The sequence below is a fragment of the Larus michahellis genome, chromosome 8 (assembly GCF_964199755.1).
Source record: "Larus michahellis chromosome 8, bLarMic1.1, whole genome shotgun sequence".
Taxonomy (NCBI): domain Eukaryota; kingdom Metazoa; phylum Chordata; class Aves; order Charadriiformes; family Laridae; genus Larus; species Larus michahellis.
This window is the reverse complement of record NC_133903.1, coordinates 37,591,892-37,605,449: the sequence shown is the minus strand read 5'-3', so window position 1 is coordinate 37,605,449 and position 13,558 is coordinate 37,591,892. Positions and strand designations below refer to the sequence as shown.

The following is a 13,558-nucleotide window of genomic DNA, read 5'->3' as shown; positions in this document are numbered from 1 at the left end:
TAGCGGGACCACTCATGATGCCTGAACATTTGCACCTATTGCTTAAATTGTGTAGCTTGCACCAGTAGTTCTGTGTGTGTTTATTTGGTAGATATTTTTAAGGTTAATCATGAAGCTGTCATTTTATTCCTTGATCTAATGTATGCGAGAAGTCAAATTCATGATATTCTGTTTACTGCTGGGGGTGGCTGGGTGACTTCCTTTTTTTGGCTTTGTAAACCATTTGTAATGTGGCCTAAAATATGTTGAGATAAAAGGTGCTACACCAGCTAACGGGAACATTAAGCAATATGTGTTCCTAAAGCGGACCTTATCTACCACTTAAAAATAAATGCAAAATAAATACTTTGCCAAAGGTATTAAATGTTTAACAGCCTTTAAAATATAGTTTTAATAACTGAGTGGCTCATTCCCATAACAAAATCAGCTTTAGGATTAATTTTTGGAAGATGTTAATTTTTATTCAATGGTAATATTTCTCTTCAGATTTTCATATATGCTGATAATGACATCAAAACACCTTTAAAATTCACCTTATGAAGCAGTCAGGGAACTTTTTTATTTAATTGGGTACTTGTAGTTTTATCATTGGTTGAATTACTATTTGACATGCATCTGCCTTTTAGTTTTATGTTCCCACTTAGGTCTATCAGCCAGTTTAGTCATACTAAGCCCTACTGATTTTGACAAGAGGATATGGCTTTCAGCAGTAGTCCGTGGTTTCTGGACTTTTCACGGTGTGGATGTGCTTCCAGGGTTCCTGGAGTGCAAGTCCTTTGCATCTCAGAGGTATCATCTGTGAGCAGATGATGTCAAAATGTATGTGTCACGTTATATACAGTGATTAATTTCTAGGAGCCTGAAATGTCACACCTGCTGTGCAGAACTGCTGGATCTATGAGTTTTGAGTCTGTCCACATGAACAGGTGGGTTTGTAATGTACAGTTCAAATGTATGCCTAGAGTAATTAAACACATATATCTAAAGGAAGTGTCTTTTTTTCCAGATTTCTATTACTGGTACTTATTTCAAAGCATATAAGTCATACTTGTTCTTATCAGGAAAAATATAGCAGTGAAAAGTTTTACGTTAGTCCTAAGCTAGACCTTGAAAATTAAGGGTGAGGGTTTTAAAGCTTTAATATGCATTTCCCAACAATCAGTATTTCCTCTTTCGAACGGATTAATGAAACTCTTTAAAGCTGTATTTTGTGATGGCCTGCAGCATATTACTGAGGGCTCATTATCTTGTCAAAGCTCGTAAAATATGGACCCTGCAGGAGTGATGTTGTTACTCAGTGAGTTAATATAGAGTTAGTCTTTTTGAATGGTGCTAGGAGGGAAAATGCTACAGTAGATACAGATGGAGATGAAAATGCGAGACCCTGTGAGACTCTACCCATCGCACTGGTTCTAAATTTGTTTTAGACAAATTTGATTTGTTGCTCTTCAGTTTTCCTTCTGAAAACTCTCTTGTGACTTTATTGTCAGCTGAAGTGTTTATTGACTGAGGAGTGCTTGCATTTTAGTGATGGATATGGTGATCCTGGTAGACACTTTGGGGCCTTCATGATGCAATATGCTGTGTAAGTGTTTGTGTCATTTTATGATGGAGTGGGCAGAAGCTTATTTAAATAAAAAGTAGAATAAAAAGCCCACAGTTTCAGCAGCCATTAGCTTCATTAAAGCTACTACAAAGATAAGAGTTAAATGATTTGTGGATATATACAAATGTCTTAAAGTAGAAAAGTAACACAGACTCCAATGCCATTATTGCTGGGAGAAGTGCCAGTGTTCTCATTATTTTTAATGACTTCCAAACTGGGCCCTTAGTGACTGATGAGGTAAGCAATTTCGATGGGAAACTTGATATCTTCAGTGCTAGAAGGTGCTGAATGCCCTCAGTTGTTAGGGGCCATGGCTGTGCTCAGGATGCTGTGAGAGAGCACATAAATTGTAGGTTAAAGGCTACCGTTGGCCATTTCTTTAGGAAGCAGCAAAAGAAAAAGGAAGTTTTTGCTAGGTTGTTTAATAAAATAGAACAATCTAGATGATAAAAATTGTGTGTGATGACACAGCTCCTGAACAAACATCAATCACTGCAGAAAGATAGGTACTAAAGAATACATCTGCAGCTCTTTGGATTTTATCCCAATATTAAGAAAAAAAGCCAACCCCCCAACTTCAGTAACTGTTTCTGTTTATTAAAAAAGATTAGCATCTTATGAAGATCTGGAAGTTGTTAATAATGAAGTGACGAGTGTAAAAGGCACTTACCTCAGAAGCAGGTGGCCTGTGGTTCCCATGTGGCCGATGTCCCCGGTCCTGCACTGCTGAACGTGCTGGAAAGTTGTGTCCCTCGGAAATTCCACCAGCACTCATCCTATCTGCTTGTGGGGAGGCAGCACTTGGATGTCCCCTCCTGTGTAGGAGGGAGTTTGCAGAAGCAGCTTCTCCAAGAGGGTTTGGGAAAAGATCCCCGTTGGAAACACCCCCAGCTGCCCTCAGGGCAGTTTGGGTCTCTGGGCATTAAGCAAGGCAGGCAAGTCAGGAGTATTGAACGGTAAGTAAATCGGGGGATAGCAAATACTGGAAGTGTTTTAATGGTGAAAAAAAGGATTTCTGCAGGACCTGGGCTCCCGGTTTTCATTCTTTCTGGCAGCACGTATTTTTCTGTGTTTCGAACAGGAGGCCGGGCAGCCCCTTGGCCACATCTGCCCCAGGCAGAAAGCCTTTCTCGCCTGCTTGCTGGCCTGGGGACAGGGCATCCCTTACCCTCCCTTCTGCCTGGGCGCACCTATGTAGATATGGTTCCTATTGTGCCCAGTGTGTTAAAAATAAAAATACTTTCAGCTTTTTAAAGTTGCTGATCAGGACTCCAGGCAATGAAAAATACTGTTTGGCGCAGTGCAGGAAAGTTGCGTAGTGCCACTCTTGTGATGATGAAATGTCTGCTTTGGAAGTTAAAATTACTGGAAAGACAACCCAGTCATAGCAGACAAAGCCACAAATTTGGCAGATTTAAAGCAAACACAAAGCAATATATTTTTATGTTTGTTTTTTTTTTTTTAATGCGATAGATTAAATGGTGGAACTCGCTGCCATGTGATACTTGGGAAGGTAAAAATATAAACACATTGCAAAGATATTAGATAAATTCATGGAAGATTGGTCAACTGATGGCTATTAAAAATGACAGATGACATGCAGCCTCCATTTTGGAAAACTCATAAATCGCTGGTTGCTCAAATCTGGAGAAATAAACCAGGGGAAGCCTCGTGCTCTGTGCCTCTCTCCTGGTCCCTGGACCCCTGTTACTGACCACCAGAGAGATGGGGCACAGTGCTGGCCTCGCCCTAGAGACAATGTTGTATGTCTGCTCCTGTGTCCAAAGATTATTTGCAGGGTCAAATGTAGAGGCGAGAAGTTATTATCTTCTCATTTATATTTCAGCTGGGAGCCTTGCAGTTATTGCTAATGTTAATCCAAGCCAGATGTGCTCTGGCAGTCCTGCCCGTTTTCAGGCACCCTAGATGTGGTGTCCCTCCAGACAAGGTAAATGACATTGCTCTGCAGTCTTAAAAGTAGCATCTGCAGCTGAGACACATGCACAGAGAGTTATGGCTAGTGGGAATTTAGGTGAACACTCTGTATAAATTTTCACTACCCTCAAGTATAAGTTACTTTAGACACATAGTAATATCCATAATTAAAATGCTCCCTTGAAGTAAATAATTAAATGAAGATTACAATTATGAGCCACAAAGTGACACAGGTGACGGGCTTACCTTAAGTAGGACAATTAAACTGTAAATTAAAATTAAACTTCTCCACGAAATTAGAATATTATGTAAGGTAATTATCTAAGAGTAATAGGTTAGGTCTGTATACTACATCAATAAATCTGTCCACAGACTGCTAGAAATCAGATTTTCTATGCTGTTGTTTTGCATCTGTGTTTTTAAAAAATATTTCCTAATCCAAAAGGGGGCAAAACCCCAAAGTATATATTCAATGTTCTTTGGCAAAATTGATATTTTATGGGAGAAGTTTGGTTTAGGTAATGTTTTCCCTTAGCAAACTCCTTTATTTATTTATTCATTTATTTTTAATGCGGTAGAGACATTGAGCTCTGTGGGAGTGTTTGCTGCTGGAGAGATGCTTGTGTGCCTGAGCAGGGCTTGGTTATGGACCTCTTTGATGTTAGAAAGCGTCATCTCTTCCACTTCTCACTTGCTGTGTGAGCAATAAACGGTTCTTGTTATTGGTGCCTTTGTGCATCCTCAAAGATTATGTAGTAGCAAATTAACTAATTTGTTATTTTATATATTTTACATTTGATTTTTTAAATTGGTCTTGTCAGAGTTCAAAGACAAGCTTTTTTTTATTCTGTTTTAAAAGAACAAATTTATTCTCCAGGTAACAAGTGACCATAGATCTTAGTAGTCCTTAAATCAAGGAATTATGAGCTATGCAAAAAGTTTGCTAAATGGTACAGATCTAATTTTTTCCCCTGTATTTTTGTTTTTGTTTTTTTTTTAAGCAGATCAATGTTGTAGAAAATACTAGTTGTAAAAAAAATTTTGGAAAAAAACCTGTTCTAGTGCAAATTCAAAAGACCCTTTCTGAACAAAATGTTCTAATTTTGAGGGGAAAAAAAGGTTTATTTTCCAAGAAAACTGTGTTTGAAAACCACTGTAAATTAATGCTTCAGCTAGAAATTAGAAAAATAGGATTGTTGTATCAAAATAATGAATAGAATGAAGTATAAATTAGCTTTAGACAAAGCGGGTTTTTGAAAATAAATTTCATGAGTTCTGTAGGCAGACTTAGGAGCTTTGAGCACCTCTGGTGTTAACTTCAGGCCCCTTCTGGAGTTACAGAAGTTTTTGGCTTTGTCCAAGGGAGTGAGGCAGCACGAGTTATGGGCTGCAGTTAGGGTTACTGTTGGATGTTAATGGCAAGATTTAGCAGAGTCTTTCCTTATGTCAGCAGTCTGACTTAGTTCATTGAGTTATTTTTGTGAGTAAGAATGTTCTGAACATGTAAAGGATCTATGTGCTTAGGTCCTCAAAAGGTTACTGGTGTGTAACGTCATGCTTCATGGTCATCACAAAGCCCGGCCGAGCTGGCCAGTGCCTTCTTGGGAAGGATGTCCTGCTGTGGCTTGCTGGTATCTCAGCAGCTTTGCTAATGATGTTTATCACAAATGTAGAGCTGCATAGATTATTTTTTATGATATGCTATGCTTGCATGATGTGGGTTTTTTTATTTAAAGTTTTATTGAAGTAAATAATCAGAAATTCTGAAATGATTAAAAAATAGTGTCTGGTTAGAGTCATTCTATATCCTTTGATAATCTGACAATTTGAATCATGCTATCCTGCTAAATCAGAGCATCAAAACATGACAAAAAGTTTTTCATATTTTGCTGTCTCCTTTTATGCTGTAATTTTTAATCTTTGTTTTTAATATTACATTTTCCCCAATTTATTAAGAAGACCAACAAGAAACTAATTTTGACAGCTTTGTTACTCTCAATTCAGAGAAAAAGGAATAGATTTTTTCATCTTTGAATATAACATCTTAAAGCCTGGAACAATTTAAATCACTTTTTAGATACTGTACTCCGTTTAGTAAAATATTTAGTGCTATTATGATAGTGTAAACCATTAGACTGCAATTACACTAACGCAGCACAGAGACTAATAGTTCTGTTGGAACACAACAGTGATGCATGATTGCCCCATTAGGATCGGAAGTCTTGAAGCACTGAAGTTATTAAAAAAAATTAATCACTGTTACAGTCTTGATTTTGTTAGATTGTAATAAAAATATCTTATTTATGGATATAACTACTATTGTGTCAATCTCTGAAAGAAGTATTAAAAAAAATATCCTAGCAAGGATTCTTTGGATTATGATTATGAGGTCTTTCACCTTACTGCAGCTAGAAATCCAGAACTTCATCTGTACTTTCCTGAAAGTGTTATTTAGGCAGGTCGTACTGAGGCGTGTTTTCAGGACATAAATGGGGCTGGTTTTACAGATATTTATGACAGCAGTGTTGTAAAGGTTGCAAAAAATTTTAAGTCATATTGCTGTCTAAATATGCTTTTTCAAAAATACCCCAAAAGTACACCCAGTATATTCACGCGATTTTGAAGACAAGCATAGATGAAATGTAGGAGGAAATATTTTCTTTTTTGCTACCTTGTTTAGCTTTTAAAGCATTTAATAAGAGAGTTTATATACACAGGTTTTCGCAGCAACAGGGGAATGAGAAGCATTTTGAAAATAAAAAGGAGACTGTAAAATTTTTAAAAATGGGATCAGGCACTTAGGAGCTACATTAAGACTGGTAATAACATCTAACTAGTAAAAAAGAAAACTGATTTCATTTCAAATTGCTGGCATTCCTTTACATTTGTGTATGTGGGTGTCAGTAGCATGTCTGCCTGTGCTTAATATAATCAGAGAAGAGACTGCAAAATGACTGAACTAGTCACCACTGAGCTAATTGCTGGGGACTAAAAACTGCAGGTATTTGAAGGTAATTCTCCAACAATCCATATGCTGAAAAATAAAGCAGAAAAAAATCACTCTCAGCTGACAAATTCATTTGTGAAACTAATTTAAAAGTTTAGAAAGAATTAATTTCTGAGGGTGGAAAGAAAGGCTGAGTTTTGGGCTGAAAATTATTTGTGTGTACTTCAGAAGCAGAATGAGAATGAGTTTTGCCTGTGGTGCCGCATGAGTGAAACTGGACTTAGCCTGGCTTTGCAGGGATGAATATGTGCGGCTGGGGCAAGGGCTGAGCCGCCCCCTCCATACCCGTGCTGCAGGAATGCACCATTGCAGGAGGGTTTGGAAAGAGATAGGAGAAGCAGAGATCAGAGGGAATGTGAGGAGTGAGAAAGATGGGCAGACTGAATGTGTAAAGAGAAAGCAGGAAAAAGAGAGTGTATGCGATGCAGGCAGAAGCAGTGATGTTCCTTACCCTAAGCGATTCCTTGTCATGAGTGGTGGATGAAGAAAATTTTTAGACTTTTTATAGTTATTAGGTATAGTTAGTGTTGTCCATGGTAGATGGTTGCTCTTGTTTCTCTTAGTTTGGTTGACTTGTCTTTCATATTCAAAAGTAGTTTTGGTCAGTGAAAATAAACTTTAAACTTAGACTGATTAAACATTGTTTAACTTGCATTCTCTGAAATACGTGTAAAACATATAGAACATGTCAACTGTCTGCATCTGCAATTAACCCCACGCTTTAGTTTATGATAAATTTATGTTTTTGATTAATACCGGATAGGGATTTAAAAATGTATGGGCATAACTATTAAAACACTGTATTAGTGAGGAAGGGGTGCATTTTAATGCAGAATTAACAAATATGACTCAAGGGTAGGAGGTATTGCTTTAGAGAAATGATACAAATTAAATAAGGCAATTGAAAATAACACATTAAAATGTCTTTAATGTTATAAATTCTTTGAATTGTGTCCGTTAGCTCGATAGCAGTATGTTAGAAGTTAGTTTGTGTGAGCTATGGTACAGAAGTGACCTGAACCTTACTTAAGGGTGCTCTGGCACAGAGAGGTCTTTGAAGAACTGCAGAAATGAGCATGAATTTCTGACATTTAGGGCCACGTCACAGTCCCTGGACTTGGACCAGCAATCGGCTACATCCACCAAGCACCTGTGGGCTCGGGACTCTGCTGACTGCTGCAGAGGACAGCCCATGGCTGTTAGTCTGCTCCAGTAACACCAGTTTCTTGACGCCTGCAGAGCGCACGTTTCTTGATTCTGGTTCTGCAGATCACATGAGGCCATGAAGAAAAAAAAAAGTAATTGGAAATGTGGGAATGGCAGTATTGAAGGAACCTACTTCAAAGAGCTGGAAAGGCTTCAGTCTCTTCCTCCACAAATTCTATTTAAAGAATTCCAGGCAGAGTATCTCAGCGTACACAACACACAGACTTGCGATGTTTTCTGTGTATTTTAGAGAAGTTGGATGCTATCTTCCCCCTTATTTGGGATGTTTTCCAACAGGACTTACCTGTCCTTGTGCAATTGTCTCTTATCTAGATAACCTGGAAGAGCTGCTATATAAAATGAAAAAACACAAGTGCTCTATACAATACTTTAAGTTGTTTATTAGCAAATGAATGTACAAGAGTCTGGTCCAGCCTTTTAGGCCAAGTCAGGTTACCCCCCTGTACCATATAGAAGCACTGATAACAAATTTATTTTAAGTGAAGCTTGGAGTGAATCTGTACTTTGCTAAGTGGCTCTAGCTGTGTCCGTGCCTTGGCTTTGGCTACATCCTCTGGTTGTTGCCTGCAAGTGGCTGTTGCTGGGTTTTGGAGCTCTTTTCTTAACTGGCTTGTTATGTTTTGCTATTTAAAACAAACTCTCTGGCTTTGAATACCGTGCCTTTCTGAAACTTGATCTTTTGTGGCACTCTTACAGGTTTGGTTTTTTTTTTCCCCTCATTTTCTAGAGGAAAGAGGTGGATAGGGCCACGGTGATGTCTCCAAGGCACTCACTAACTGTAGAACGCGTTGCTGCATTTCAACTACTTTTGATGATATGGGACAGAGCTTCAAAGATACTAAGTTTCTTGGAGTGCAGCTACATAAATCTGCATAACTGCTCACCTTTAACTGAACTTCAGCGAGGTGCTACACATGCCTGATGAGGGAACCTTTGTTAAGACACCAGAAAAACTCGAAGAGGAGACATGAAGCTGTAGGCAGCCCAGACATTAGTGGTGCTGCTGAGGAGCTGCCGGCTGCCCCCATGTCGCTGGTGCTTGCCCTCGGCTGGGCTGCAGGTCAGGCCAGTGCCCTTCACCTGCCTCCGCCCCTCTGCTGCGGCCTCCCGCAGCATCTGCGCTGTGGACCGGTGTCTGGGGCAGCAGTTAGTGCCCATCCTGTGCATCCTTCCCAAATGCAGCTGGGGAGAAGGCCCTCGCTGCTCTGGGGTGTGCACTGGCCTTAGGGCAGCAAAGGTCTGGAAACCTCTCATTTATCTGATGTGCCTCTCTGCTCCCGTGGGAGCCGTGTGTGGGATCCGTGCGTCTATCTCCTGTGCCCCTGGGGTACCCCCATGTGCTTTGCTGCTGTCTCGTACTAGCAGAGCTAATCTTAGCAATGTCTTTCTTGATTCCAGTTTAACGCAGTTAGTTAGGATTTTTAAGTACTTTGACTTGTTTTTTCTCAAATACCAGCTGTCAGAAGCACACATAGGTCTCATGAAACAGGTGCAGTTTGTGAACTGATTTAAATGAAGAAGGGAGAGACATTTGGTAAATATTAATTGGCAGGCACTCTGACTAAGGACAGCAGACAAAGTGGAAAAAACATGAGTTTGGGAGTACCTCACAAATGAGATTTCTTTTTTTTTTTTTTTTTTACATAATAATTTCTTTATATTTTTTTAAGAAAAAGGAAGGGGGGTGCAGATGTCATTTGATTCTGTTTCTGTGGAGCGCCTCATGAGGCTGTAACCCTCTGACTCATTGAGTGGATGGGAGCATTTGTTAGCTAATTGTGTGGCACCTCACAGTCATTATCTTTTTCATGAGTGTAGTTCTTGGTTTTGATTCTTTCTATATCTTCTAATATTTGAAAGAAGTAATAAAAATGCTAACACAGGAAATAAACATGGAGTTTTTTTTCTCTCCAAGTAACATACTCTGCAAAAAGCTTACCTGAGAAGTATTGAACATGAAGTGAATACAGGAGTCCCAGCCTAGTTTAAATAGTAATAGATACCTTGGTTTTATGGCAACTATGTTACAGTTTCCCAATCTATGAACCTACATACAAGAAATATTTGTAGATGAAATTTCATGGAAGGAGGTAAAGTAAGGAAAATGTTACTTTATTGTCTGGTGATGCTGAAGTCTAAAAAATACTATTGCCAGCATGAACAATCAGAAAAAACTGATGTTTATACTAGCAAGTACATTATTACGTATTTTTCAGTGTGATTTTTGTTTATTACCAACTGAAATAGGAACATTGACATTGGAAAGAACAACTCTTTGTGTGCAGGCAGCGAGAAGGATACGGATTGCATCAGCCTCTTTCCCCCTTGTGACTGTTCTTCGTTTGCAGACTAAATCCTCCGCTATTTGTGTCCTCAGAGTTTCACATGGAGCACTTTAACACAATGTGCCTGCTTTGGGGAGTGGGAGGAATGGCGCACTTCTAACAAGTGTCCTTGAGGCAGAGAACAACAGGAAGGCACATTGTTGCACATCGTCCTTTATTTATGCTTATGGAGTGCAAGGTAACCTGCACGGGGGTCTGCCATGGGAGAAGGCGCAGTGGTGTCACGGAGCTCTGAAAGTTCAATTAAAAACAATGAAAGACGTGCAGCTTCTCTGTCTCTGCTCTGCATAATGGCAACTGGTTTTCACAGTGCTTGGATGCTCAGTCGTCCTGGGATTTAGTGAAGGACATGGAAAACATGTGCATTTGCTGTACCTACTTCCTGCTGATAGTCTGGAAATGGAGCAAGTCAGAGAGAAATGTAGCTTTTTGGATCATTAAAAATCCATTTTCATTAAAAGCCAAGTATTGCAGTGACACACTTATTTATACATTCATCCCTTGTCTGTCTATGCCTTACAGATAGAGTGAAAAGGAAGCCTTTTCATAACAGCTTTAAAGCCTAAATGAAAGAAAAGCGTTCTATTTACCTTGAATTACTTACATGGCGTACTTGTTTGGTTTTTTCACACTGTATTGGATGCCAATTACTTTGCATTCTTTCTTTACCACCAGTTCCTTTTGTCCTATATATCTATCATTTGTTTTTATCTATATCTTCCACCTATCTATCTATTTCCTCTTTGTGCTTAGAGTCGTTTGCAAATTATATTTGTGATGCAGGGAGCTTTCAATCTGACTGTCTTGATATTATTTTATGCAACCGTGACTACCGTAAAAATTGGCTTTACTGCCTCTTTTGTGTTATTGATTCAAGCCCATTTCAGAATTAACTTGTTTGGAATGATCTGGCAATGTTGTGTGCCCCAGGTCCTCTCAGGAAAAATTCATATCTCATAACTAAATGCAATAAAATGTTCAAATAAATCTAAACACAGTTATATTTTGAATTTAGATGAAAACCTTATGGAGTCAATCAAATATACAAGGCATGCGTAAGTTTTAGTTCTAGGCTTACAAGTATTCTATTGCAGAAAAAAAGTATTCCGAGACCAACTTTTTCCTAGAGGTCTGTCCCTTATGTATGCTTTATGAAATGCCTGATCACATCATTCTTGTTTCCATCCTGAATTGGACGGACATAATTTTGACATTTTGACTGTAGGTCTGTATCTGTAATTTGAGATTATTGCCTTAATTTATTTAGGGATTCGGTCTTTCAAATCTTAGTGTTACATTTGTCTTCATGGTTAGGCAGAAACACTTGTGTGCTGACAGTCAGTGGAAAGTCATCTATAAGAATAAGTCTTCCCTCATTAATGGCTTGACTGGTCAATTTTGAACTTCAGTTACTAATGGAGAAAAGTAAATGCTAGTATAAACAGGGAAATAATAATATGAGCCAATTATAACATTAAAATGCCTAGGTGTTAGAAATTGTTCACGAATATCAGACCCCAGTCCTGAACATCTTTAGCTGACCCATAAAACCAGTTGTACCCTGAAAACCTAATCTCAGATTAGAATTTTTTGCAGGTACTCAAAAATGTGAAGTACACTTTGAATGACCCAATAATTTTAGCCTATTTCACAGGCAGCCAGACTCCTCTGCCCAGACTCCCACCATGAAGACAGACAGCATCTCCTGAGTTGCAGATGTCAGGAGTGGTAGTGTGCCTTGGGCTGGTGACAGAGGCCAGGGAGCCTACTGGCACCCGTGCAGCCCTGACCCACCTTCCCGCTGCCCCTCACTGGCCCTAACTCCCAAGGGTGGCCCAGGATATGCTTTACTCTGGGAACAGATTGCGTTTTTTTGGCTGGTGGAAAAAAGCTCTATGCCAGCTACCCTTTAAAACATTTTGGCAGTCATGGATCTGGAATACAAATTCTTCCTTTTTGTTTCCTTTCATATCTTTTTTTCCTGACTGGTCTCTCTTAGTTCTTTACTAATCTTCTTATTGTCTTTCAGAGTACAGAGCCTTTCTTGAGTGTGTATATTAAATGTGTGGAGAGGAAAAAGCTACCCAGCGTGAGTACAAAACAGATGCATGTATATCCTGAGATGAGTGCATTATGTATAAAGAACTATTATCATTCTTCCCACATTCGCGTTTCCGTCTACTTATGAGATATATACGTGTGCCTTGTTAGCAATGATGTTATAATGCAAAAGCTAAAGTTTTCATATCGAAGGAAACATATATTGTTAAATGAGCTGAGAACGTTCTCCCAAGGGTTAGCATTTCTCTTGTACATGTGAAATCCTACTGAAATAAATGGCCCTATTATTTTAATTGGATCTTTTGGTATTAGAACATCTTTCTTTGTACTGCAGTAAAGAACCTTCTTTTTCTTCCTTCCCTGAAAATGTGAAATGAACAAACAGAGGCGATGCATTAAAACATTTATGACTTCAGCGGTAGAAGACTATACCCATATACATAGATGCACATACACATGTATAAATTAAATTCATGTTTTATGATGTATCCCTCCATTCTCTCTGAAAATACGCAAAAAGGGTTTCTACTTTTAATATAGGTATGATTAAAATTTTGCTTGTCCTTTTGACTGATACCTTTTTTACAATAGTAACAATGACCAAGGAACTTAAAGCAAGAAAAAAGGTACCGCTCTTTAATCAGAACACAGTAGAAATTTTTCAAAAAGGCTTGTATCTATTTAGTAAATGAGTTAATACATCGTCTCTAACAGTTGTGAATAGACGTCAGTTTTTCAAATACTCGGACTATGTGCTTAACTTGCTCCTATGAATGAGGGATTACATAATATAATAGATTAAACTTCTATGGACCATTCTAATCTGTTTTGTAGACGATCACAGAAGCAAGTGAGGAACTCTGTTTATCACGTTCTGATCAAAAGCACAATAGAGTAGAAAATTTTCTGTGAACATAGGCTTGAAAACTAATTTGTTGGTATGTTTGTTTCCTTTCTTTTCTGCAGCTGTTCAATTACGAACTGTTACTGCTGGTCAGAAAACCAAATATCTATTCTCTAGGGCAGCTACATTGTACTCCAATGTTTGAAGATTTGGTTTCTTTTATAATTGGAATGAAATATTGATTATTTTTTTAAAGGAATTCTCCTACTCTTCCATCTGAATACTAGCTGAACGTGCTCATGTATGTATGTACGCACTGTATGTTTAATATATGGATACGTAATGACATAAACCTGAAAACAAAATTAATTGCAATTGCAGAGGCAAACTGATTTTTTATCATACAGAAAAGATCAAGGAATGAGAAAGTTATAGGGTTAGAGCTATTGGATTTTCTTGTTTGCTTTTTACTAGGTCTGTTTAACTTTTATAAGGGCAAATAAACTTTGAGGGGAAAAATGCTTGTAGACCAA

General features: G+C 38.4%; 1 long non-coding RNA gene across 1 annotated transcript in view; it reads left to right on the top strand.

Annotated features, from left to right (window-relative positions):
- LOC141747047 (uncharacterized) overlaps positions 1-12,610 on the top strand; it is a 99,070-nt gene extending 86,460 nt beyond the window's left edge. The window contains exon 8 of the long non-coding RNA XR_012588579.1: positions 12,150-12,610. This is a non-coding gene — a long non-coding RNA (uncharacterized LOC141747047). The remainder of the gene's footprint in view (positions 1-12,149) is intronic.
- Positions 12,611-13,558: the final 948 nt, after the last annotated feature.